This window comes from Erythrolamprus reginae, chromosome 2 (assembly GCF_031021105.1).
Source record: "Erythrolamprus reginae isolate rEryReg1 chromosome 2, rEryReg1.hap1, whole genome shotgun sequence".
Taxonomy (NCBI): domain Eukaryota; kingdom Metazoa; phylum Chordata; class Lepidosauria; order Squamata; family Dipsadidae; genus Erythrolamprus; species Erythrolamprus reginae.
Window position 1 is genome coordinate 213005358 of NC_091951.1, and position 26965 is coordinate 213032322.

Consider the following 26965-nt stretch of genomic DNA (forward strand, 5'->3'; position numbering starts at 1 on the left):
TGTTATTATATTTATTATTATTATCATTAATTAGATTTGTATGCCACCCCTCTCCATAGACTCCGTAGAATATTATTACTATTATATTTATTATTATTATTAGATTTGTATGCCGCCCCTCTCCGTAGACTCCATAAAATATTATTATTATTATTATTATTATTATTGTTGTTGTTAGTATTATTATTACTATTATTAATTAGATTTGTATGCCGCCCCTCTCCATAGACTCCGTAGAATATTATTATTATTATTATTATATTATTATTATTAATTTGATTTGTATGCTGCCCCTCTCCGTTTAAGTGTTCCCTTTATTTTTTTGAGCAGTATGTTTATATACATGATACTAGTAAGAGAGAAACGAGTCTACGGAGAGGGGCGGAATACAAATCTAATAAATAATAACAATAATAATAATAATAATAATAATAATAAAGACATGCTGCACAGCCCCTTTTTTTGATTTGCTTACAACCACTGTGGCAACAAAATTGGGTGCCCTTCGCTTATCAACCGCCCAGTTCAGCAACACAACTCTGATCCCCATTGTGGCTGTGAGTCCAGGACCGGGTTTCCATCTGCACAGCCGGTTTGTCAGTTGCAGTTTCCAAAAAAAAAAAGTACCTTGAGTAAACACAGGAGATCGACTCACAGGTGGGGGGGGGGGGTTGTTGTGTATTTTTAAAAAATACCTGGAAAAACATTTTGTGGCTGCAAAAAAGATGACTCATGGTGAGAGAAATCTGGGAGAGACTTGCAAATGAGAAGAGTCCTCCCTTCATAGTGTAGCCTCAAATTGTGCTAAAGAGCAGAGAAGACACCCAGCAGGTCTTAAACGGTCAGGGAGTGGAATGACCCAACCCCTCCTCATTCACACCTGAAAAGTATATTTCTTTTTTGTGTGTGTGTGTGTGCGTTAATATATGCCTTTTTGTGTAGGGGAGACAGTGAAGGATTCTTTTTTTAAAAAAAATAAGTTTTTATTCACAAATATTATTATTATTTATTATTTATTATATTTGTATGCCACCCCTCTCCGAAGATTCGGGTGCTTAGAATTACGACGCCTTAAACTTGATCTAAGTATTGCCCACGAGATCCTATGCTGCAATGTCCTGCCTGTTGGCGACTACTTCAGCTTCAACCACAACAACACAAGAGCACACAACAGATTCAAGCTTAATATGAACCGCTCCAAACTTGACTGTAAAAAATATGACTTCAGTCACCAAGTTGTCGAAGCGTGAAACTCATTACCGGACTCCATAGTGTCATCCCCAAACGCCCAACACTTTACCCTTTGATTATCCACGGTTGACCTATCCAGATTCCTAAGAGGTCAGTAAGGGGCGAGTACAAGTGCACTAGAGTGCCTTCTGTCCCCTGTCCTATTGCTCTCCTATATTTCCTATATCTTCTATTCCTATATCTCTTCTTCTGTTCTTTCATTGATATGTTCTATTACAGCGTTTCCCAACCGGTGTGCCGCGGCCTGGAGCTCCCCGCTCGTAGCTGTCCCCCGGCTCCTACACGATGCCGCGGTTTTCGGCGCTCTCCTGCTGGGCCCCAAAGAAGGAAGGCAGGAAGAAGGAGAGCTTCATTCTTCATGCCTTTTTCCCGACTTCCTTCTTTGGGGCCCAGCAGGAGAGCGCCAGAAACCGCGGCATCGGGCAGGAGCCGGGTCGGAGGCACCGGCAGCACCCCGCCCAGCTGGCGCTTCCCTGGCGTCGGCGGCAAGTGTCCTTTGGGACCCGGCAAGTGTCCTTTGGGAGCGGGGGCGGTGGTGGCTGCAGCGGCCGCAGGCAGTCACGGGGAGATGGCGGCGGTGGCGAGAGGGAGCTCCAGGGAGCTCCAGGGTGGAGGCACCGACGATGGCGGTTGGACGTGCTGCTGGACGCTGTATATGCCAGGCCCGCAGCACCTGCATGTACGGCGTCCAGCAGCACATCCAATCCCCACCGTTGGTGCCTCCACCCTGCCGCCGACGCCAGGGAAGCTCCAGCTGGGCGGGGCGCTGCAAGTGCCTCCGTCAGGGCTCCCGTTGCAGTCAGCTGAGAGAGAGAGAGAAAGAAAGAAAGAGAGACATATAAGAGAGGCAGAGAGAGAGAGAGAAAGAGAGACATAGCAAGAGAGGCAGAGAGAGAGAGAGAGAAAGAGAGACATAGCAAGAGAGAGAGAGAGAAAGAGAGAGAAAGAAAGAGAGACATAGCAAGAGAGAAAGAGACATAGAGAGGCAGAAAGAGAGAGAGAAAGAAAGAAAGAGAGACATAGCAAGAGAGAAAGAGAGACATAGCAAGAGAGGCAGAGAGAGAGAGAGAAAGAGAGACATAGCAAGAGAGAGAGAAAGAGAGAAAGAAAGAGAGACATAGCAAGAGAGGCAGAGAGAGAGAGAGAGAAAGGGAGACATAGCAAGAGAGAAAGAGAGACATAGCAAGAGAGGCAGAGAAAGAGAAAGAAAGAGAGATAGCAAGAGAGGCAAAGAGAAAGAGACAGTGAAAGAGAGAGAGAGAGAGCAAGAAAGAGAGAAAAAAGCAAGAAAGAGATAGCAAGAGAGACAGAGAGAGAGAGCAAGGGAGAGAGAAAGACATAGAGGAAGGGAAGGAGGGAGAGAGAAAGAGAGCAAAAAAGAGAGGAAGAAAGAAAGAGGGATGGAGAGAGAAAAAGAAGGGAAGGAAGGAAAAGAGAGAAAGAGGGAGAAATAGAGCAAAAGGGAGGAAGAGAGAGGTTTTTTTTTGTCCAAACCTTTCTTTAGCCCCCCCCCCCCCCCTTCAATGTTCCCCAGGATTTTGAAAATATGAATAATGTGCCGCGGCTCAAAAAAGGTTGGGACACACTGTTCTATTACTATACCTTCTTTTCTATTATTTCTTAGATATATTTTACTATGAGTATCTCCTCTATAACCTCCATTATGTATTTTAACTATGGGTATACCCACTAAAACCCTCATTGTATACTGGACAAAATCAATCAATCAATCAATCAATCAATACATAATCAAAAGCCGAAAGAAAGTCTAGAGTGCCTTCCGTAGCCTGTCCTATTGTCTCTCCTATATCTCCTATATCTTTTATTCTATTCCTATATCTCTTCTTCTATTCTTCCTTAGATATATTTTACTAACCTTCATTATGTATTTTACTATATATATATCTATATGTGTGTGTGTATATATATATATATGTATATACAGTGATCCCCCGGTTATTGCGTCCCCGACCATTGCGAACAGGGTAATTTGCGATTTTTCAACCCGGAAGTCAAAATACCATCTACGCATGCGTGCCCTTTTTTTTTCTATGGGCACGCATGCGTAGATGGCAACCGGGAGATCAGCTGCTGGGCGGCTTCGCTGGGTCTTCCCCCTCTTGCTGGCATCAGCGAGGAGTTTCCCCACCGCCCACGCAAACTCCTCGCTGCCGCTCGCCCCGCCCTTCGCCTGCCCACGCTGTTCGCTCCCCCCTCTTGCTGGCGGGAGGGGCGAGAAGCCCTCCCCAGCACCCGCTCGCCCGCCCTTCGCCGCTCGCCCGCCCTTCGCACTGGCGGAGAAATTCCAGCCCCCACCTGGTCCCGCCCGATCCTCCTCCCTGAGGCAGCTCGCCCTCCCATGGCCGCTTCCTCCACCCTCCATCGCAAGCCCTCGCCACCGCAGCCAACGCGCGCTGCGATCTTCAAGCCCGGCTCCTTTCGGCCCAGCATCCCGGGCCAAGCAGCTGCCTTCCGTGACTGAGCCTGGCTGGCCCGGAAGATCGTAGCGCGCGTTGGCTGCAGCGGCGAGCGAAGCCAAGCCGGCAGCAATGTTGCCGCCGCTGCAGCCAACGCGCCCTACGATCTTCCGGGCCAGCCAGGCTCAGCGGATCAAGCCCGGCTCCTCTCGGCCCAGCATCCCGGGCCAAGCGGCTGCCTTCCGTGACGGAGCCTGGCTGGCCCGGAAGATCGTAGCGCGCGTTGGCTGCAGCGGCGGCGACATTGCTGCCGGCTTGGCTTCGCTCGCTCGCTCGCCGCCCCCCAATCTTCGGCTCCTCGCTAGCGCTGCGGAAGTTTAAAACACCATCTGCACATGCGCAGATGGTATTTTTACTTCCGCAGCGCTACTTCGCGAAAACCCGCTCGTTGCGGGGGGTCCTGGAACGGAACCCTCGCAACGAGCGGGGGATCACTGTGTGTATATATATATATATATATATATATATATATATATATATATATATATATATATATATACACACACACACACACATACCTACCTACCTACCTACCTACCTGTTCTGCCTGACCGGCCTCAAGCAATGATTAATTGTCCAATAAAGAAGGTCAAACACACACGTGGAGCGTTAAGTAGCAAACTTGTATTTCAACAGTAAAGAAAAAAGCTTAAAGCAAATGGTCCTTACTTTCAGGAGAAATAAAGAGGATTCGTTGCAAAATTCAGTCAACTGCAAAGTTCAGTGAAAGCCAACCCATACAAAAGTCACAGAGCAGAAATAGTCCAAGAGTCTCTGAATATTCACAGCACAAAAGCAGCAGCTTGTCCCAGAGTGTTCAATTCCCCCAAAGCTGTAGTGCAATCCATGAGCAGGAACTTCAGAGCAGGATCAAACTACAAACCACCCAGATAATCAGCCACAGTTTGCTTTGGCCCCGTTCCATTTTTATGCTGTTTAGCCCTCATTAAGGGAACCACACCCAGCCCAGGGGTGGTTATCCTACTTCTTAAATCGACCCCTTCTTTGTAAGGCCCTACGGCTGCGTAAATTGATGTATTGTCCTGCAGACGAGCTGAGCGAAGATAAACTGTCTGATGAATTGTCAGCCCCTTTCCCTGAACTGTCTGCCAATTCGTCCTGGCTCTGCTCCCTCGTCCTGACTGCTGGCTACCTCTTCCTGGCTGTCAGCTGCATCATCCTGGCTGTCAGCCAGGCTTTCAGAGTTACTGTGTGCCGCGTCTCCCCCATCTGTGGGGACAACAGCTGGCCCAGGCCCAAACACAACACTCCCTATCTATTATCTACCTATGTATCTATTACCTACCTACCTACCTACCTACCAGCTATCTACCTATCTAGTATCTACCTACCTACCTATCTATTATCTACCTACCTACCAGCTATCTACCTATCTATTATCTACTACCTACCTATCTTTTATCTACCTACCTACCTATCTATTATCTATCTACCTAACTACCTATCTATCTATTATCTACCTACCTATCTATTATCTACCTCCCTACCTACCTACTTATCTATTATCTACCTACCTATCTATTATCTACCTACCTACCTATCTATCTATTATCTACCTCCCTACCTACCTAGGTTTATATAAATAAAATGGAAGAGATATATTGCTCAAAAAAACTAAACAAAGGGAACCCTTCAACAACACAATAGAACTCCAGGTAAATCAAACTTCTGTGAAGTTAAACTGGTCCACTTAAAAAATCCAATAAAAATAATGATGATGATGATGATGATGATGATGATAATAATAATAATAATAATAGTAATAATAATGTCAACCCAAAAACAAGGGGGCACAATCTAAAGTTAGTTGGGGGAAAGATCAAAGGCAACATGAGAAAATATTATTTGACTGAACGAACTAGATGCTTGGAACAAACTTGAACCTATGATTACAACACAGGAGGGAAGTGTTTTTAATAGGAAAGTGAACACAAGAACAAGGGGGCACAATCTGAAGTTAGTTGGGAGAAAGATCAAAAGCAACATGAGAAAATATTATTTGACTGAAAGAAGTAGATGCTTGGAACAAACTTGAACCTATGATTACAACACAGGAGGGTAGTGTTTTTAATAGGAAAGTGAACCCAAGAACAAGGGGGCACAATCTGAAGTTAGTTGGGGGAAAGATCAAAAGCAACATGAGAAAATATTATTTGACTGAAAGAGGAGTAGAGGCTTGGAACAAACTTCCAGCAGACGTGGTTGGTCAATCCACAGTAACAGAATTTAAACATGCCTGGGATAAACATACATCGTCCTAAGATAAAATACAGGAAATAGTGTAAGGGCAGACTAGATGGACCATGAGGTCTTTTTCTGCCGTCAATCTTCTATGTTTCTAATAATAATAATTTGAAAACCATCGGAATTGACCAAATCTCCATCTGTCAATTGTAAAAGGCTGCTTTACTGGGATAGGCAAACATAACTCCCCCCACCCCAGTTACTCATTGTTGGTGCTGTTATTCAGCTAAAGCTTCAGTTTAAAAAACCCGATAAAGCAAAGCAGCCTTGGATGCTTTTGTCAGTTTGAGAAGTCTGGAAATAGGGAAAAAGACTAAGAATTCAGGTCAGTGGAAGGGGGTTAAAATGCCCTTTTAACAGCTTGTTCTTGATGCAAAACGTTGGGTCCAAAGTTGATTTTTTTTTTAACCTTATTCAATTGACTTCAAGCTTGGGTGGAGTGAAAAGAAAAATGTTTTTGGTTTATGTGTAGTAGTGTCTTTGTTATTGGAACTAAGCTGTCTCCTTTTTAAAATAATATTTTTATTGATTTTTAAGAATAAAGCATACAACATATAACTGTGTGCCCAGTGTTCTTAGTGCCCGCCACCAAACAACATTCATACCCCTCCACCAAAATGGGGGCATATTATATACCATTTTAACTCAAGAGTAATATATCTATTTACATATTATAAAGTGATTCTGATTTATTCTTTATGGCTTGGTCTCGAAATCTACTGACCATATGTCCTCTTATCTTGTCAGATCGTCCCATCAGATTCCACAGATCAGTTTCATTGGCCAAATTCATCCTCTTATCCAAAATCTCAAATTGAATATGATCCACCCTATACCAATACCAATTTTATATTGTCCATTTTGTCACATCCTTCCAGCCTAAAACTATTTCTCCCACCTCATTCTTTTTAATACCACCCTTTCCTTTGTAACTGTCCATCGTATGTTTAACATCCTATTAGTGTCCTCTTGCACTTTCCCCCCAAAAGTTCTGCACTACCGGGCATTCCCAAAACATGTGTATAAACACTCCCTTATCTCAACTAAGCTGTCTCCTTAACACCAGAACCAAGTTTAATTTCTTGGGCCACAGCATGCTTCTTTACCCCAATGTGGGAATTATAGCTTGGTTAGAGGGTGCGAACAGGAGTCTTGTGGGACAGATATGAACAGATGGCCCTGAGTTGCAGGACTTGCAATCCATCCCACCTCCATTGTTTTTAATTGACTTCTGCTCCAGATAAAGGTTTTGTGGGAAGCCCCCACCCCAGAAGAAAAAACTATTTGGGGAAATATTTGAAAAGGGTAGATTACATTTCCATAAAGGAGAAATGCTTTAAGAGGCAGAGAAAGCAGCCCCAAGTCTAATAGCCCCACAGCAGATGCCAGCACTTAAGGGAGAGAAAGAACTTGTTGAAAAAGGGGAGCCAACTATCTAGATGGCTCCATTCATAAGCAAAGCTAAGACTGCAGGCAGAAGCCCATTCAAGCCAGGAGATTTCAAAACTGCTTGCAACCAAATTTGACGGCTGGCCAAAGCAGAATGGTAGGATTAGCATTTTGCCTTTGTCCTTCCTAAGCTGTACTTGTTGAATCCAAGCGCATCTATTTATTTAATAAGACCTGTCCCACAAGGGAAAAGAGCACACACTTTCTTGCCACTTGCCTAATTTCAGTACAGCATCAGGATTGACTGCAAGTAGGAATGGTTTTGTAGGATATTATTGTTTTTATTGCATTGCTGATTTTATTGCTCTATTTTTAGCATTGTTGTATTTATGATTATTGTTAGCTGCTCTGAGTCCTATTTGGAATGAGCACCATATAAATACAAGAAAGAAAGAAAGAAAGAAAGAAAGAAAGAAAGAAAGAAAGAAAGAAAGAAGGCTGGCCGGCCAACTTCTGATTATCATAGAACAGTGGTCTGCAACCTTTCTAAGGCCGCGACACCTTAATACAGTTTCTCATGTTGTGGTGACCCCCAACCATAAGTCTAGCACCAATTCACCCAAGAGAGCTTTGAGCTGATTGGCAGGAAGGTCAGAGAGATGCCCCCACTGTAAACGCCTGATTGGTCAGATTGTAAAAATATGTTCCAAGATGCCAGAATAGAAGCTTTAGTTCCTAATACCAGGAGAAATTTGTCTATTTTCCCAGGGTCCATGCGACCCCTGTGAAATGGTCATTCAGCATATACAAAAACCAGAACAATCATATAAATACAATTAATACTACATTAAAAAAAAACATTAAATTCTATTAAAAGAAAGTAAAACCTATCAAACCAATCATTCAACATTCATACTTGAAACATTCATTGATCAGGGGGAAGATCTAAAAGTCCCAAGCCTGTTGGCCAAGATGAGCTTTTAAGCTCTTTAAGCTTGCATCTGTGTTGTGCTCTTGTGTTGTTGTGGTTGAAGCTGAAGTAGTCGTTGACATGGCAGGATGTTGCAGCATAGGATCTTGTGGGCAATACTTAGATCATGTCCAGTACACAATGACGGTTTTAGTGGGTATACCCATAGTAAAATACATAATGAAGCTTATAGAGGAGATACTCATAGTAAAATATATCTAAGAAAGAAGAGAAGTTATAGGAATAAAACATATCAATAAAAGAATAGAAGAAGAGATAGAGGAATAGAAGAAAGGTATAGGAGATATAGGAGAGCAATAGGACAGGGGACGGAAGGGACTCTAGTGCACTTGTACTCGCCCCTTACTGACCTCTTAGGAATCTGGATAGGTAGATACCTGGTAGGTAGGTAGGTAGATAATAAATAGGTAGGTAGGTAGGTAGATAATAGGATAAATAGGTAGGTAGGTAGGCAGGCAGATAGATGTAGATAGATAGATAGATAGATAGATAGATAGATAGATAGATAGATAGATATACATATAGATATACAGTATATATAGTAAAATACAGTACATAATGGTTAGTAAAATATATCTAAGAAAGAATAGAAGAAGAGATATAGAAATAGAAGAAAAGATATAGGAGATATAGGGGAGACAATAGGACAGGGGACGGAAGGCACTCTAGACTTTCTTTGGACTTTTGATTATGTATTGATTGATTGATTGATTTTGTCCAGTACACAATGAGGGTTTTAGTGGGTATACCCATAGTTAAAATACATAATGGAGGTTATAGAGGAGATACTCATAGTAAAATATATCTAAGAAATAATAGAAGATAGAGGAATAGAACATATCAATGAAAGAATAGAAGAAGAGATATAGGAATAGAAGAAAGGGATAGGAGATATAGGAGAGCAATAGGACAGGGGACGGAAGGCACTCTAGTACACTTATACTCGCGGTTTGGGGATGACACTAGGGAGTCGGGTAATGAGTTCCATGCTTTGACAACTCGGTTACTGAAGTCATATTTTTTACAGTCAAGCTTGTGTTGAATGATTGGTTTGATAAGTTTTACTTTCTTTTAATAGAATTTAATGGTTGTTTTTAATGTAGTATTAATTGGATTTATATGATTGTTCTGGTTTTTGTATATGCTGTGAGCCACCACGAGCCCTCGGAAAGGGGCGGCATACAAATCCAATTAAATAAATAAATAAATCTGATCATCTATTGCAACAGTTTGAAAAGCAAAATCAATGCTGAAGCCAAATTCATTTAACGACCATGTTAATAACTTATCACCTACAGTTAACAACAATGGCCAAAAAAAGGTAGTAAAATGGGGCAAAACTCACTTAACAAATGTCTCACTTAACAGCTGAAAGTTTGAGATCAATCCTAGTCGTAAGTCGAGAAGCATCTTTATAGCCCACGGACTGGCACTGACCAATCCGGTTTTGTGACATTATTGTAACCGCACCAGCGAGTGGCTACCAGTTCTTGTGAACCAGTCCGAAGGTTTATGAAAAGGGAGCTGTAAATAAAATAGACCTAGCTGTTGATAAGGGGCAAACTAATAATGATATTATTATTATTATTATTATTATTATTATTATTATTATTATTATTATTTATTAGATTTGTATTCCGCCCCTACAGGGAAGGGAGGAGTGGTGGGATTTAGTCGGTTCTCCCTTTGTCAGGAGGTTGGGAGTTTCATCCTAGGTAAAGACAGATGTAAGTTCCATTGCATGGGCGGAGGGTTGGACTAGATGACCTGCAAGGTCCCTTCCAACTCTGTGTTCATTTGAACTGGCTGAATTACCTGGCCCTGGCCCCTCCTTCTGGCCTACCCTGCCTGGCCCCGCCGGTTCCCTCTCTGCGTCTGTGTGCTGTTGGAGGTGGGAGGGGCAGAACGAGGGACAGCACCAATGGGAATTCAGCCTGCTTCGGCGTCATCGGCTTCGGGGCGGCTGGCCTCCAGGGGGCGCTCCGAGCAAAGGGCCAGCAGATCTACGTTGGCCAGATCCGTTGCCTGCAAGCGGAAAGTCGCTTTTGGAATGAGTGGAGCCCGGGATTGGCTAGTTTCAAGAAGCCACGCCTCCCTCCCCCTTTTCTAATGGCGCTCTCTCTCTCTCTCGGGCCGCGGATTGGAAGCGTGGCAGGCCGTCTCCCCGCCCAGATGCTGTTTTAGACCCGTAGCTTACTGGAGGATTCTGGGAGTTGAAGTCCACAAGGGTGAAATTTGGAGCTGCCGCTGATTCCAGAGAGACTGTAGATCTGCTTAAAAATTGGATGATATGTAACATGTGAAAACCTATAGAAGGAAATATTAATCTAATCTTATTAATTAATCTATTAAGGAAATGTTAATCTAATCCTAGGTAGATTCTGCTCCGGCAATCTCACACTACAAATCTTACAAAACCTTTGCTAGACCCATCCTCGAAAACAGCTCATCTGTTTGGAACACATTATTATTATTATTATTGTTGTTGTTGTTGTTTTTGTTGTTGTTATATTTATTATTATTATTAAGATTTGTATGCCACCCCTCTCCATAGAATATTATTATTATTATTATTATTATTATTATTATTATTATTATTAGTATTAGTATTATTATTATATTTATTATTATATTTATTATTATTATTATTAATTAGATGTGTATGCCAGCCCTCTCCATAGACTCCATAGAATATTATTATTATTATTTTCTTAATATTATTATTATTATTATTAATTAGATTTGTATGCCGCCCCTCTCCGTAGACTCCGTAGAATATTATTATTATTGTTAATATTATTATTATTATTATTAATTAGATTTGTATGCCACCCCTCTCCGTAGACTCCGTAGAATATTATTATTGTTAATGTTATTATTATTATTATTATTATTATTATTTAGATTTGTATGCTGCCCCTCTCTGTTTAAGTGTTCCCTTTATTTTTTTGAGCAGTATGTTTATATACATGATACTAGTAAGAGAGAAACGAGTCTACGGAAAGGGGCGGAATACAAATCTAATAAATAATAATAATAATAATAATAATAATAATAATAATAATAATAATAATAATATCATTATTAGTTTGCCCCTTATCATCAACAGCTACATCTATTTTATTTACAGCTCCCTTTTCATAAACTTTCCGACTGGTTCACAAGAACTGGTAGCCACTCGCTGGTGCCGTTACGATAATGTCACAAAACCGGATTGGTCAATGCCAGTCCATGATGCTTCTCGACTTACAACCAGGATTGATCCCAAACTTTCAGCTGTTAAGTGAGACATTTGTTAAGTGAGTTTTGCCCCATTTTACTACCTTTTTTGGGCCATTGTTGTTAACTGTAGGTGATAATTTATTAACATGGTCGTTAAATGAATTTGACTTCAGCATTGATTTTATTTATTTATTATTTATTTATTATTTGGATTTGTATGCCGCCCCTCTCCGAAAACTCGGGGCGGCTCACAAGTGAAAAGACAATCCAATACATGATCCAATTAATTAAAATATTATAAATTTAAGAAAAAACCCTATACTAACATACACACACACAAGCATACCATATATAAATTCAACGTGCCCAGGGGAAGATGTTTAGTTTCCCCATGCCTGACGGCAAAGGTGGGTTTTGAGGAGTTTACGGAAGGCAGGAAGAGTAGGGGCAGTTCTGATCTCCGGGGGGAGTTGGTTCCAGAGAGCCGGTGCTGCCAAAGAGAAGGCTCTCCCCCTGGGGCCCGCCAACCGACATTGTTTAGTTGACGGGACCCGGAGGAGGCCCACTCTGTGGGACCTAATCGGTCGCTGGGATTCGTGCGGCAGAAGGCGGTCTCGGAGATATTCTGGTCCAGTGCCATGAAGGGCTTTAAAGGTCATAACCAACACTTTGAATTGTGACCGGAAACTGATCGGCAGCCAATGCAGACTGCGGAGTGATGGTGAAACATGGGCATACCTGGGTAAGCCCATGACTGCTCTCGCAGCTGCATTTTGCACGATCTGAAGTTTCCGAACACTTTTGCTTTTCAAACTGTTGCAATAGATGATCAGATGTATTTATTTATTTATTTATTTAATTGGATTTGTATGCCGCCCCTCTCCGATCCCCTCCTGAGGGTCCCCCCCCCCAATAAACGACCTGTCTCAAGATCCAGTCCAGGACTTTTCCCTCTGCCATGAAGAAGCCCCTCCTTCCCGGGCATTAAACCCCCAAAGGCTCGAAGGGCAAAGCAGACATAAAGACGAGAACATAAATAAAGACGTTACCTGAGCGGAGGGAGGGAGGAGGGAGGGAGGGAGAGGAACACGCATGCGCGCAACCCCGAGGCTGTCGGCAGTTGGCAGGAAGGGCTGGGCTAAGAGCGGGTAACAATCCGATGGATGGGATTGGCTGAAAGGCGGATGGGCGGGGCAGAGGAAGGTGAGGTTGGTTTGAAATAGCCAGCTAAGGGAGCTTCTGTTGCATCGCTTTCCCGTGATGGAGGGGAAGTTTTGGGCTGAAGGGTCGGTAGGGGTTTTTTATACAGATCATTGTCCATTTCGGAGTCTGTGGGGTGGCATCCAAATCTAATTTTTTTTAATTATTATTATTATTATTATTATTTACTATTATTTATTTATTTACTATTTATTATTATTATTTATTATTCATACCGCTGATCCAAGAGAGACTGTAGATCTGCTTAAAAATTGGATGATATGTAACGTGTGAAAACCAATAGAAGGAAATATTAATCTAATCTTATTAATTAATCTATTAAGGAAATGTTAATCTAATCCTAGGTAGATTCTGCTCCGGCAATCTCACACTACAAATCTTACAAAACCTTTGCTAGATCCATCCTCGAATACAGCTCATCAGTCTGGAACACATTATTATTATTATTATTATTATTATTATTATTATTATTATTGTTGTTATTGTTGTTATATTTATTGTTATTATTAAGATTTGTATGCCGCCCCTCTCCGTAGACTCTGTAGAATATTATTATTATTGTTAGTACAGTGATCCCTCGATTTGCGCGTTCTCGATTAGCGCGGAACGCTGCAACGCGGTTTTTCAAAAAATATTAATTAAAAAATAAGTCCACGTTTTTTTTCCTACACCACGGTTTTTCCCGCCCGATGACGTCATACTGATTGCTGATTGGGTTTTATTCTGTCATTACACAGTACAGTACAGTTACAGTTTAAGTGCTTTTTGAGAAAGGAGGGAGAGAAGGGAAGGAGGGAAGGAGGGAGGGTTGCCATTGCCATTGCCGCCAGCGCTGCCCTGTGGGTAGCGGCGAGGAGCCCGGAAAAATCACCATTGCATTGCCAGCCTCCGAACTTGCGTCGCTCCACCTTCTGCGCATGTGCGGCCATGGAACAAAGGGCGCGCATGCGCAGATGGTGTTTTTACTTCCACATCCAGTATAACGCGGAAATCGGTTAGCGCGGGAGGTCTTGGAACGTAACCCCCGCGCTAACCGAGGGATCACTGTATTATTATTATAATATTTATTATTATATTTATTATATTTATTATTATTATTATTAATAATTAGATGTGTATGCCACCCCTCTCCATAGACTCCGTAGAATATTATTATTATTATTATATTTATCATTATTATTATTATTATTATTATTATTTATTACATTTGTATGCCGCCCCTCTCTGTAGAAGGTCAGCGGTTCAAATCTCATCACCGCCTCAAGGTTGACTCAGCCTTCTATCCTTCCGAGGTAGGTTAAATGAGTACCCGGATGGTGGGGGCAATAGCCTGGCTCTGTTAAAAAGTGCTATTGCTAACATGTTGTAAGCCGCCCTGAGTCTAAGGAGAAGGGCGGCATAAAAAAAAATCAAATAAATAAATAAATAAATAAATAAATATTATTATTATTATTATTAATTAGATTTGTATGCTGCTCCTCTCCGTTTAAGTGTTCCCTTTATTTTTTTGAGCAGTATGTTTATATACATGATACTAGTAAGAGAGAAACGAGTCTACGGAGAGGGTCAGAATAGAAATTTAATAAATAATAATAATAATAATAATAATAATAATAATAATAATATCATTATTAGTTTGCCCCTTATCATCAACAGCTACATCTATTTTATTTACAGCTCCCTTTTCAGAAACTTTCCAACTGGTAGCCACTCGCTGGTGCCGTTACGATAATGTCACAAAACCGGATTGGTCAGTGCCAGTCCGTGGGCTATAAAGATGCTTCTCGACTTACGACCAGGATTGATCCCAAACTTTCAGCTGTTAAGTGAGACATTTGTTAAGTGAGTTTTGCCCCATTTTACTACCTTTTTTTGGCCATTGTTGTTAACTGTAGGTGATAAGTTATTAACATGGTCGTTAAATGAATTTGACTACCACAATTCACTTCTTACTCTGCTACAGAGCTCCTGACTATGACATCGCACATGCAAACAAATTATCAGCACTACTAACGTGGGCTACCCACTGCCCACACCCCATCATCTTCCTTGGTGACCTCAACCTACCACACATTAACTGGACATTAAATGAATGTAGCACAGAACCTATCCACTCTGCTATATATAACACAGTCACCAGTCTGGGACTTGACCAACTAGTAAGTGACAATACTAGATTAGATAACTGTCTGGATCTCATCTGCAACAACAACAGTACAATATATGGCTTACAAATAAAAGAACCTTTTTCCACAGCATGATAAACTTCAGTCTCAACCTAAGCCACACTAAAATCCACCCAAATAACGTGACTCCAAAATTCAACTTCAAAAAAGCAAACTACAAACTCATTGATGCCCATCTTTCAACAGTTTAGATATAGGAAATATAGGAGAGCAATAGGACAGGGGACGGAAGGCACTCTAGTGAACTTGTACTAGCCCCTTACTGACCTCTTAGGAATCTGGATAGGTCAACCATGGATAATCTAAGGGTAAAGTGTTGGGCGTTTGGAGATGACACTATGGAGTCCGGTAATGAGTTCCACGCTTCGACAGCTCGGTGAATGAAGTCATATTTTTTACAGTCAAGTTTGGAGCGGTTCATATTAAGCTTGAATCTGTTGTGTGCTCTTGTGTTGTTGTGGTTGAAGCTGAAGTAGTCGCCAACAGGCAGGACATTGCAGCATAGGATCTCGAGGGCAATACTTAGATCATGTTTAAGGCGTCGTAATTCTAAGCCCCGAGTCTTCGGAGAGGGGTGGCATACAAATGTAATAAATAATAAATAATAATAATATTTGTGAATAAAAAAATCCAATAAAAATAATGATAATAATGATAATAATGAAAACCTGAACCTATGATTACAACACAGGAGGGAAGTGTTTAGGAAAGTGAACCCAAGAACAAGGGGGCACAATCTGAAGTTAATTGGGGGAAAGATCAAAAGCAACATGAGAAAATATTATTTGACTGAAAGAGGAGTAGAGGCTTGGAACAAACTTCCAGCAGACGTGGTTGGTCAATCCACAGTAAACTGAATTTAAACATGCCTGGGATAAACATACATCCGTCCTAAGATAAAATACTGTACAGGAAATAGTGTAAGGGCACACTAGATGGACCATGAGGTCTTTTTCTGCAACAAAACAATGTCGTTTGGTGGACCCCAGGGGAAGAGCCTTCTCTGTGATGGCCCCGGCCCTCTGGAACCAACTCTCCCCAGAGATTAGAATTGCCCCCACCCTCCTCGCCTTTCGTAAGCTCCTTAAAACCCATCTCTGCCATCAGGCATGGGGGAACTGAGATATTCTTTCCCCCAAGGCCTTTACAATTTATGCATGGTATGTTGGTTTGCATGTATGTTTGGTTTTACAAATAAGGGTTTTTTAATTGTTTTAGTATTAGTTTTAGCATTGGATTTACATGATGTTTTATATCATTGTTGTTAGCCGCCCCGAGTCTACGGAGAGCGGCGGCATACAAATCCAATAAATAATAACTAATAATAATAATAATAATAATTAGTGTCCTCTTGCATTTCCCCCCAAAAAGTCTGCACTACCGGGCATTCCCAAAACATGTGCATAAACATCCCTTAACACCAGAACTGAGTTTAATTTCTTGGTCACATCATGCTTCTTTACCCCAAAGTGGGAATTATAGCTTGGTTAGAGGGTTTGAACGGGAGTCTTGTGGGACAGATATGAACAGATGGCCCTGAGTTAGGAGGACTTGCAATCCATCCCACCTCCATTGTTTTTAATTGCCTTCTGCTCCAGATAAAGGTTTTGTGGGAAGCCCCCACCCCAGAAGAATAAACTATTTTGGGAAATACTTGAAAAGGGTAGATTATATTTCCATAAAGGAGAAATGCTTTAAGAGGCAGAGAAAGCAGCTCCAAGTCTAATAGCCCCACAGCAGATGCCAGCACTTAAGGGAGAGAAAGTGCTTGTTGAAAAAGGGGAGCCAACTACCTAGATGGCTCCATTCATAAGCAAAGCTAAGACTGCAGGCAGAAGCCCATTCAAGACAGGAGATTTCAAAACTGCTCGTAGCCAAATTTGACGGCTGGCCAAAGCAGAATAGCAGGATTAGAACAAGCCACCCAAGACCCAGAACAGGATGAAAGTCATTAGCCAAAATAGAAAATGCCAATATCATTTCAAAACACAGACAGACACCCAAAGCAGCATTCCAGAACCTGTATCTCTAAGAAAATCCATACTGGGGACGGACGGACAGTCAGATACAGGATTAGAGGGGAAGAGACAAACCCCCCCCCCCATGGTTACTAACCCAAAGGGGTAAGAGATTCAATGCAGCAACACTGCAGAGAGAAGGATCTCTTGGAAATGCAACTGGGAAGGCCTAGAGCCTCAATGTTTAGGAGAAGTCTATACTGTTGGAATAAAAATCCAAGTTCAAGCCAGGAGAAAGGCATTGGAAATAAAAGGGAGACTGGAGGCAGATTGGAAAAGAACAGTTCCCTTTATCATTGAAGAATCTGGGTCTAGATTGGTGCCAGGATTTTTATACAGGGAGATAAAGAGCTTGTTGAAAAAGGGGAGCCAATTATCTAGATGGCTCCATTCATAAGCAAAGCTAAGACTGCAGGCAAAAGCCTATTCAGGACAGGAGATTTCAAAACTGCTCGCAGCCAAATTTGATGGCTGGCCAAAGCAGAATAGCAGGATTAGAACAAGCCACCCAAGACCCAGAACAGGATGAAAGTCATTAGCCAAAATAGAAAATGCCAATATCATTTCAAAACACAGACATACACCCAAAGCAGCATTCCAGGACCTGTATAAAAATCCTGGCACCAATCTATAAAACATCATGTAAATCCAATGCTAAAACTAATACTAAAACAATTAAAAAAACCTTATTTGTAAAACCAAACATACATGCAAACCAACATACCACGCATAAATTGTAAAGGCCTAGGGGGAAAGAATATCTCAGTTCCCCCATGCCTGACGGCAGAGATGGATTTTAAGGAGCTGGTTCCAGAGGGCCGGGGCCGCCAAAGAGAAGGCTCTTCCCCTGGGGCCCGCCAAACGACATTGTTTTGTTGCAGAAAAAGACCTCATGGTCCATCTAGTCTGCCCTTACACTATTTCCTGTATTTTATCTTAGGACGGATGTATGTTTATCCCAGGCATGTTTAAATTCAGTTACTGTGGATTGACCAACCACGTCTGCTGGAAGTTTGTTCCAAGCCTCTGCTTCTCTTTCAGTCAAATAATATTTTCTCATGTTGCCTTTGATCTTTCCCCCAACTAACTTTAGATTATGCCCCCTTGTTCTTGGGTTCATATTATTATCATTAATGACAAAAATGACGTTATAAATCCCCCCAAAGTTTGTTTTTAAAAAAATAGTTTTTATTGGATTTTTAAAGCGGTCACAATTCAGGGACGGCATACAAATCTAATTAATAATAATAATAAATATAATAATATTATTATTATTATCATCATCATCATCATCATCATTACTATTATTATCATTATCATTATTATCATTATTTTTATTGGATTTTTTAAGTGCACCAGTTTGACTTCACAGAAGTTTGATTTACCTGGAGTTCTATTGTGTTGTTGAAGGGTTCCCTTTGTTGTTGTTTTTTTGAGCAGTGTAGCCCAGTCCAGATAATAACTTCTGACAAAAATGACGTTATAAATCCCCCCAAAGTTTGTTTTTAAAAAAAGTTTTAATTGGATTTTTAATTTTTTTTTTAATAGTTTTTTTATTATTTTTCATAAAAAGACAAACAAATACAAACAAACAATGAACATAAAGTGGGGGTGTATTTCCCCCGCTTCTTATGAAAGTATAAATTCAAATATAGAAAAAGAATACATATGTATTAACTATTATAAAAAAAAGAAAAAATTAATAAATTTGAATTGAAGTTTACAAATCTTAATGTGGGTATTAAGGTTAGTATAACATAGTTACCAAAAAAGAAAGATACCTTTAATATAATCCTAATTACTATAATAAAATAGTATTAAACCTTCAATCTAAACAGTAAGACTAAATTCAACTATTATACTTCAAAAATCTTAATATATTGCTTATACTTATATATACATAGCTATATCATAATCATCAAAAAATCCTTTTAAACTAATATTACTATTATTATCATCTAGATAAAAACTAATACAAAATAAAGAGAAAGAAAAAACAACCACTAACGATATATCTTATTTTTTCTTATCTATCCATTTGTAAACGTTGTTCCATGTTTCGTAAAATTTAGTATCCTCTTGATCGTTTAATCTTCTTGTCATCATATCCATTTCAGCGCAATCTAATATCTTAGCTATAACCTCTTCTTCCTTGGGGATTTCCTCCCCTTTCCAGTTTTGCGCATATATTATTCTAGCCGCAGTTAATATATGTATGATTAAATAAAAAATTTCTTTCTTATAGATCTGGGTTGTGACACCTAATAAATAAAATTCCGGGGTATTATCTATATCTTGTTTTATTATTTCTTTTAATATTTTTTCAATCATCGTCCAATATAGTTTTGCTTTGCTACATGTCCACCATTGATGATAGTAAGTTCCTATATCCTTCTTACATTTCCAACATATTGGGGATGTTTTGGGAAACATTTTTGCTATCCTATTTGGTGGGAGATGCCATCTATAGAACATTTTGATTTGGTTTTCTTTTAAAGAAACTGATTTAGTCATTTTCCAATTATTAATCCACACTTTCTCCCATGTGTCTATATCTATTTCCTTACCAATATTTCTACACCATCTTATCATAGTATCTTTTAAAGTCAACTCTATATTTTTATGAGCAATAAGTAGTTTATATATTTTCCCTATCATTTTTGTAGAGTTAGTGGTTATTAAGGTAGTTAAAGGATTCTTACTTTTATTAAAAATGTAAAGAGTTTTATCCTTCTGATATCTAGATCGGATCTGGGCATAGTGCCACCAATCTATTATTATCCCTTCTTCTTGTAGTTCAATTCTAGATTTAAGCTTCATCTGATCATTTAATAGTTCTTTATATCTATGAGTCATTTTCTTGTCCTTTATAGACTTTGGATGCGTTATTGCTTCTAAGGGAGCTAACCAATCTGGGATGCTTAAGAAATGATTCTTCTTTATATCTTTCCATACTTCTAGTAAGTATTTCCTTAATGTATGCCTTTTAAAATATGAATGGTTTTTGTCCTTATCATACCATAAAAATGCGTGCCATCCAAGCATTAAATCATGTCCTTCTAATTCGAGTGTTCTTTTATTATCTAAGATTATCCAATCTCTAAGCCATGTTAATGCAGCGGCCTGATAGTATAATTTCCAATTTGGAAGGCCAAATCCTCCTCTTTCTTTGATATCTTCTAAACAGTTCATTTTTATCCTTGCTTTTTTACCTTGCCATATAAATTTTTTAACTAAGTTGGTTAAAGTTTTTAAAAAGATACCCCCTGGGTTTATTGGTATTGTCTGAAAAAGAAATAAAACCTTGGGTAAAATGTTCATCTTAATTGTTGCAATTCTTCCTAAGAAAGATATTTTCAAATTGTTCCAGGTTGCTAAGTCTTTTTTAATTTCTGCTAACAATTTCATATAATTATCATTTTTTAATGTTATTGTTTTCGCTGTTAAATTTATTCCTAAATATTTTACCTTTTTTACAGTCTTTATTCCAGAAATAGTTTCTAATTTAGTTTCTAGTGTTTTGTTCATATTTTTAGTCAAGTAATGTGTTTTGTTTTTGTTTATCTTTAAACCTGCTACGTTTCCATATTGTTCAATGGTTTGTAATAAAGTAGGAACTGTTGTAGTCGGTTCTTCAATTATAAACATTAGATCATCTGCAAAGGCCTGGAGTTTATAGATTTCATCTCCTACGGTTAAACCTTTTATTCTGGGGTCCGCTCTTATTTTAATTAATAAGGTTTCAAGGGTCATAATAAATAACAGTGGTGATATAGGACATCCTTGGCGAACTCCCTTATTTATATCAAGTATCGGTAATTGACTGTTATTCAATATTATATTCGTTGTTTGTTTTGAATATATGGTATCTATTAGATTAACAAATTTTGGGCCAAATCTCATTTTATTTAATTGCATTTTTATAAATATCCAATTAACGTTGTCAAAGGCTTTTTGAGCATCCAAAAACATTAAAGATGCCATCTTATCTGGGTGTTGTTCATAGTACTCTAGTATATTTATTGCAGTTCTAATATTATTTTTAATTTGTCTCCCTGGAAGAAACCCATTTTGGTCTTGGTGTATTATTCCATTTATAACTCCTTTGAGTCTCTCTGCATAAATGGCAATAAAGATCTTATAGTCTACATTTAATAGTGATATAGGCCTATAATTTTTGATTTTTTCTGGTTCTGTACCCTGTTTATGTATTAAGGTTGTCAGTGATTCTGACCAAGATTTAGGAATTTTTCCGTCAAGTCTACAGGAATTAAAAGTTTCTAACATATGGTTTCTTATTGTTTCATTATCTATCTTATACCATTCTGCAGGTATGGCATCTGGGCCTGTGGCCTTGTTGCTTTTCTGTTTTTTAATTGTTATTAGGAGTTCCTCCATTGTTATTGGTCCATCCATGATAGCCTGTTGATCTTCTGTTATTTGTGGTAGATTTGAAGCCTCTAAATAGTTAAAAACTTCATCTTCAATGACATGATCTTTAGCATATAATTCCTTATAAAAATTATACACAATGTCTGCCTTACCTTCTGTATCGTATTTTATTTTACCATCTTTATCTTCTAATTTTTGGATTAATTTTGATTGACTCTGTTTTCTAAGTTTATACACTAGCCATCTGCCAGGTTTATTTGCATATTCAAAGTATTGTTGCTTTGCTCTTTTAATCTTTTCAGTTAGTTGGTTTTGTTCTATAACTCTAATTTTATGTTTAATTACGTTTATTTCTGTCTTTAGATCTCTATTCTTAGTATGTTGCTGCGATAAGGATTCTAATTGTTTTAGTTCGTTTGTTAATTGTAAATACTCTAATTTCTTTTCCTTATTGTATTTTGCTGTATAAGATATTGTTAAACCTCTTATGTACGCTTTAACTGTATCCCATAAGTTCTGTGGAGTAGTGTCTGATGTTTTATTAATTTCAAAAAATATTTTTAATTCCTTTTCAATCCAATCCTTATATTTCTTGTCGTTTAATATATACCTGTTCATCCGCCAATTGTTCTGTTTATTATTCATCGTCATATAGACCACTATTGGATTGTGATCGGCCCATGTATTAACGTCTATGTCAACTTCTCTTATTTGTTCTGCCACCGTTTTTGGTGCCCATAGCATGTCAATTCTCGTCCAAATTTTGTGAGGATTGGAATAAAAGGTAAATTGCCTTTTGAGAGGGTGTCTTTCCCTCCAAATATCACTTAATAATAGTTCCGCTTTCATTTTTTGAAAGGTACTGGGTAGCAAGTTTCTTCTTGTTTTTTTACCTTTTCCCCTTTTTTTATTACCTCCCCCTCCTGAGTGGTCTAATTGTCTGTTCGCGATAGCATTAAAATCACCTATTATCAATAGATTATCAATAGCTAAATCTGTTATTATTTGGTGTAAATTTTTATAGAATGTCATTTGGTCTTCATTGGGGGCATAAATAGAAACAACCACTAGAGGTCTGGGTTCAATGTCTACTTGTACAATCAATATCCTACCCTCTTTATCCTTATATATTTGTTTGGAATTTATAGAATTCTTGACATACATCACTACACCTCTTTTTTTTTGGTCTGCTAATGCAGCATACATTTTTCCAATTTTGGGATTCAACAGTAATTTTTGGTTATCTTTTTTAATATGAACTTCTTGTAGTATTGCAATCTGAACATTTTGGTTTCTGATTTTGGAAAAAATTTGCTTCCTTTTTCTTGGTTCGTTAAGTCCATTAACATTTACGGAAAAGATTTTCAAGTCTTTATTCGTTGTCATTTAATAGGTTTTTTGGTTTCTCGCTGAGGTTGAACTCTTCTAGAACCTTGGTCCTGCTCTATTACTTGGGCAGTTGCCCCCAGGTTTTCTTCTTGCTGAGTTAGTGATTTTTCCCCTGGTTGCTGTTGAGCTGGTTGTAGTTGGACCACTAGTTGCTTACTTGCATGGTCGGAGTGGCCCAAACCACTCTGTTCAAGAAAGAACATAGCTTGATCTACGTTTTCCAGTTTGTACCTTGTAGAGCGCCATGTCAGAGAAAGTCCTTGTGGAATAAGCCAACGGTAAGTGATATTTTCTTTAATCAAGATTTTGGTTAAAAAGTGGTAATCTCTTCTGTTTTCTCTGACACTTCTTGGAACTTGTTTTAATATCTTTATTTCTACTCCATGTCGTTGAGGCGGGGAGTTTCTTGAATAATGAAGTATCTCATCTCGCAACGCCTTTCTTGTAAATTTAATATGTATCTCTCTTGGGAGGTTGTGTCGACGGATATAGCTATTCGAAATTCGGTATACTTCATCGATTTCTTTCTGTAAAGCCATGGGGTCCTCTTGAAGTATACCTCCAATGATTTCCGCCATAGTCGTTTTTAAGTCTTCATCTTTTTCCTCTTTTATATTCTGAAATCGAAGTCCGTACGAAGCTCGTTGCATCTCCAGCTGGATGATAGATTCATCATATCTTTTGTATCTTTCATCAGCTCTCCCTTCAAGATACTCCATTCTTTTCTCATTTTTGTCAGCTTGCTCTTCAACTTTTTTTACTCGGTCATCACTTTCTTGAAGAGTTTGTTGGATCTGCTTTATCTGATCTTTCATCTCGCCCATATCAGCTTTCATTTGAGCCATCTCCACTTTAAATTCTGCCAAGTCAGCTTTTATGGCTTCTCTTTGTTGTGTTGCCTCCTCCTTTATGGCTTCTCTTTGTTGTGTTGCCTCCTCCTTTATGGCCTCTCTTTGTTGAGTGGCATCTTCTTGTGATTTGACCATAAAGTCCTTCAAAGCATTCAAAGTCTCATGTATAGTTGCAAGATTGGACTGCATTGTTTTGTCTTTGTCTTTGTCTTTGGTAGACATGGTTAGCACTTGATGCGAAGGAGAAGAATGCGGTGACACTTGTGGAGATAGGGTAGTTGGTGTTGTTTGTTTCTTTGTTGTTTTAACAAGAGTTGAGGTGTGGGACATTATCAAATTAGAATCCACTATTTCAAATTTTAAGGTTAGTTTCAATTTTATATATAGTGAAAAGGAAAAGAAATTACTATAAATTCCAAATCTATTCAATATATTTTGTTTCCCTTATAATATGACTATACCAATTCAATAGCAATTCAATTAATAACAGAGTTCAAAAAAAGAAGAAAAAAAAAGAAATATTATTGTTTAGTGCCACAGAGAAAAAAAACAAATATTAGCCTTTTCAAGTAAAAGGAGGACAGAAAATGAAAGAAGAGAAGGAATATCAACTATATATAGAAGACAAAAGAAAGAAAAGCAAAAAAAAGAGAATTTTTGGAGGAAAAGACTTTAGGAGGAGGGAAGAAAAAAGAAAGGGGGAAAAAGTGAAGTAAAAAGAATTGTTCAAAAAGAAAAAGAAGGAGGGTGATATTTTAGTTCAACTATTTAGAATAGAGCAGGAACCCAAGGTTTATTAACAATGCATGTAGTTCAAACCAAACTTCTTCTAGTAATAGAAATGTAAGGAAGAAAGTCAAAGAAAAATCAGGGAGAAAAAAACCAGATAATTATTCAAAGACACAATAACAGTATTGTATACTTAAGTTCTTCTTATAGATCCTGTAATTTTGCTAGGAAGTAGAAATGAAAATCCAAATCTCAAAGGGTAAAGTTATATTTGATTTCAATTCAAAATTCAAGGAGTAAAGCAATTCCAAAGCTTGCTTGTGTTCAAGATGGAGTCAGTTTATTTTCCAAATTCAAAACAGGAACAAAGAACAAAGAAAGAGATCCCAAGATGGAGTCAAGTTAATTTTCGTGCAGCAGGCAGATGTTAAACCAAGAGTTCTCAGCAAATAATCCAAAAGGTGTCAGCAAATAGTCCAAAAGGCTCAGCAAGTATTCCAAATAGGTTAATCCAACAATAAGTAATCCAAGAAAGAAGTGATTTCAATCTCTTCTAGATTCCATTTAATTCATGATTATTAAGTTATTCATGTTGTGAAAATAGGCAGCAAGAAAAAAAAAAAAAAAGGCAGCAAGACTGTGTTCCTCCGCTTCAAAAATTAAGTCCAGAAGATTATGATTTTAAAAGTCTATCAAGAACAGATTCTGATCATCACTAGAAATTTCCTTTAGCAGTTAAAATTTTCTAAATAGTCATGTCAAATTTAAACTATTTTGTTAAAGCATAAAGTCAGAAAATTATTTTGTAGATTCCCAAGTTCACGTTCAAAATGGAAAAGTAAAAGTGAAGAGAAAAAATTAGGTCCGGCTGTTATTTGCGGATGGGTTTAAACAAGAAAAAACTTTCACTTTCGCCCTGGAAAAAAAAACTTTTACTTAAAAGTTTTACGATCTTCTGACTTAAAGACGAAACACAATGGAGATTTTTACCTTAAGTCCTTTCTCTGGTATATTCTTTTTCTATGTAGATGTAGATATTTTTACTTTCGCTTCTTTGCTTTTATTCTTCCCGCTGAGTGAGGGGAGAAAGCGCTGGCCGGTCCTCTTAAGCAAAGAGGAGCGGTTCTCCCGTCTCCGAAGCTGCGGGGCGAACCGCTGCCTCTGGAGTCCTGGCGATGGGTCCTCGGGCAGAGGAGAGCCCCCTGTTCATGGATCGGGCCATCCGGGCCCGATCCGATCGCAAATGCGACCTTCGGAGGGGGTAGAAGAGATTCGCCTGGCAGAGCCCTGCCAGACACGTCTCGCCGCGATCTCCACCAAACCGGAAGCCCCCTTTAATTGGATTTTTAAAGCGGTCACAATTCAGGGATGGCATACAAATCTAATTAATAATAATAATAATAATAATAATAATAATAATAATAATAATAAATCAACCGTAGATAATCTAAGGGTAAAGTGTTGGGGGTTTGGGGATGACATTATGGAGTCCGGTAATGAGTTCCACGCTTCAACAAGTCGGTTACTGAAGTCATATTTTTATTTATATGGCTAGCGCACACATGTACGATGGAGTTGACCTAGGGCGGAGGTAGGCAAAGTTGGCTCTTTTGTGACATGTGGACTTCAACCCCCAGAATTCCTAAACTAGCATGGTGGGCCTAAGAATACTGGGAGTTGAAGTCCACAAGTCATGGAAGAGCTAACTTTGCCTACCCCAGCCTTAAGGACATTCAACCATTCAGTCCAAATTGTAACCAGACTGAAACCATCCAGTTTCCCATCATGATAAAACCGACACGGGGCTCCTCTGCCATGAAGAAGCCCCTCCTTCCCGGGCATTAAACCCCCAAAGGCTCCAAGGGCAAATCAGACATAAAGACGAGAACATAAATAAAGACGTTACCTGAGCGGAAGGAGGGAAGCTAGCGAGGGAGAGGAATACGCATGCGCGCAACCCCGAGGCTGTCGGCAGTTGGCAGGAAGGGCTGGGCTAAGAGCGGGTAACGATCCGCTGGATGGGATTGGCTGAAAGGCGGAAGGGCGGGGCAGAGGAAGGTGAGGTTAGGTTTGAAATAGCCAGCTAAGGGAGCTTCGGATGCATTGCTTTCCCGTGATGGAGGGGAAGTTTTGGGCTGAAGGGTCGGTAGGGGTTTTTTATACAGATCATTGTCCATTTCAGAGTCTTATTAATTACTATTATTTATTTATTATTATTTATTTATTATTCATACCGCTGATCCCAGAGAGACTGTAGATCTGCTTAAAAATTGGATGAAGTGTGAAAACCAATAGAAGGAAATGTTAATCAAATCCTAGGTAGATTCTGCTCCTGCAATCTCACACTACAAAACCTTTGCTAGACCCATCCTCGAATACAGCTCATCAGTCTGGAACACATTATTATTATTATTATTATTGTTGTTGTTGTTATTTTTATTATTATTATTAAAATTTGTATGCCGCCCCTCTCCGTAGACTCCGTAGAATATTATTATTATTGTTAGTATTATTTTTATTATATTTATTATATTTATCATTATTATTATTATTATTAATTAGATGTGTACGCCACCCCTCTCCG

General features: G+C 39.1%; 1 protein-coding gene across 1 annotated transcript in view; it reads right to left on the reverse strand.

Moving 5' to 3' along the window:
* The window catches only part of ILVBL (ilvB acetolactate synthase like), a 299349-nt gene extending 272998 nt beyond the window's left edge, over positions 1-26351 (reverse strand). Inside the window, exon 1 of the mRNA XM_070741655.1 lies at positions 26288-26351. The gene's annotated coding sequence lies outside the window, so the exon portion shown is untranslated. The remainder of the gene's footprint in view (positions 1-26287) is intronic.
* Positions 26352-26965: the final 614 nt, after the last annotated feature.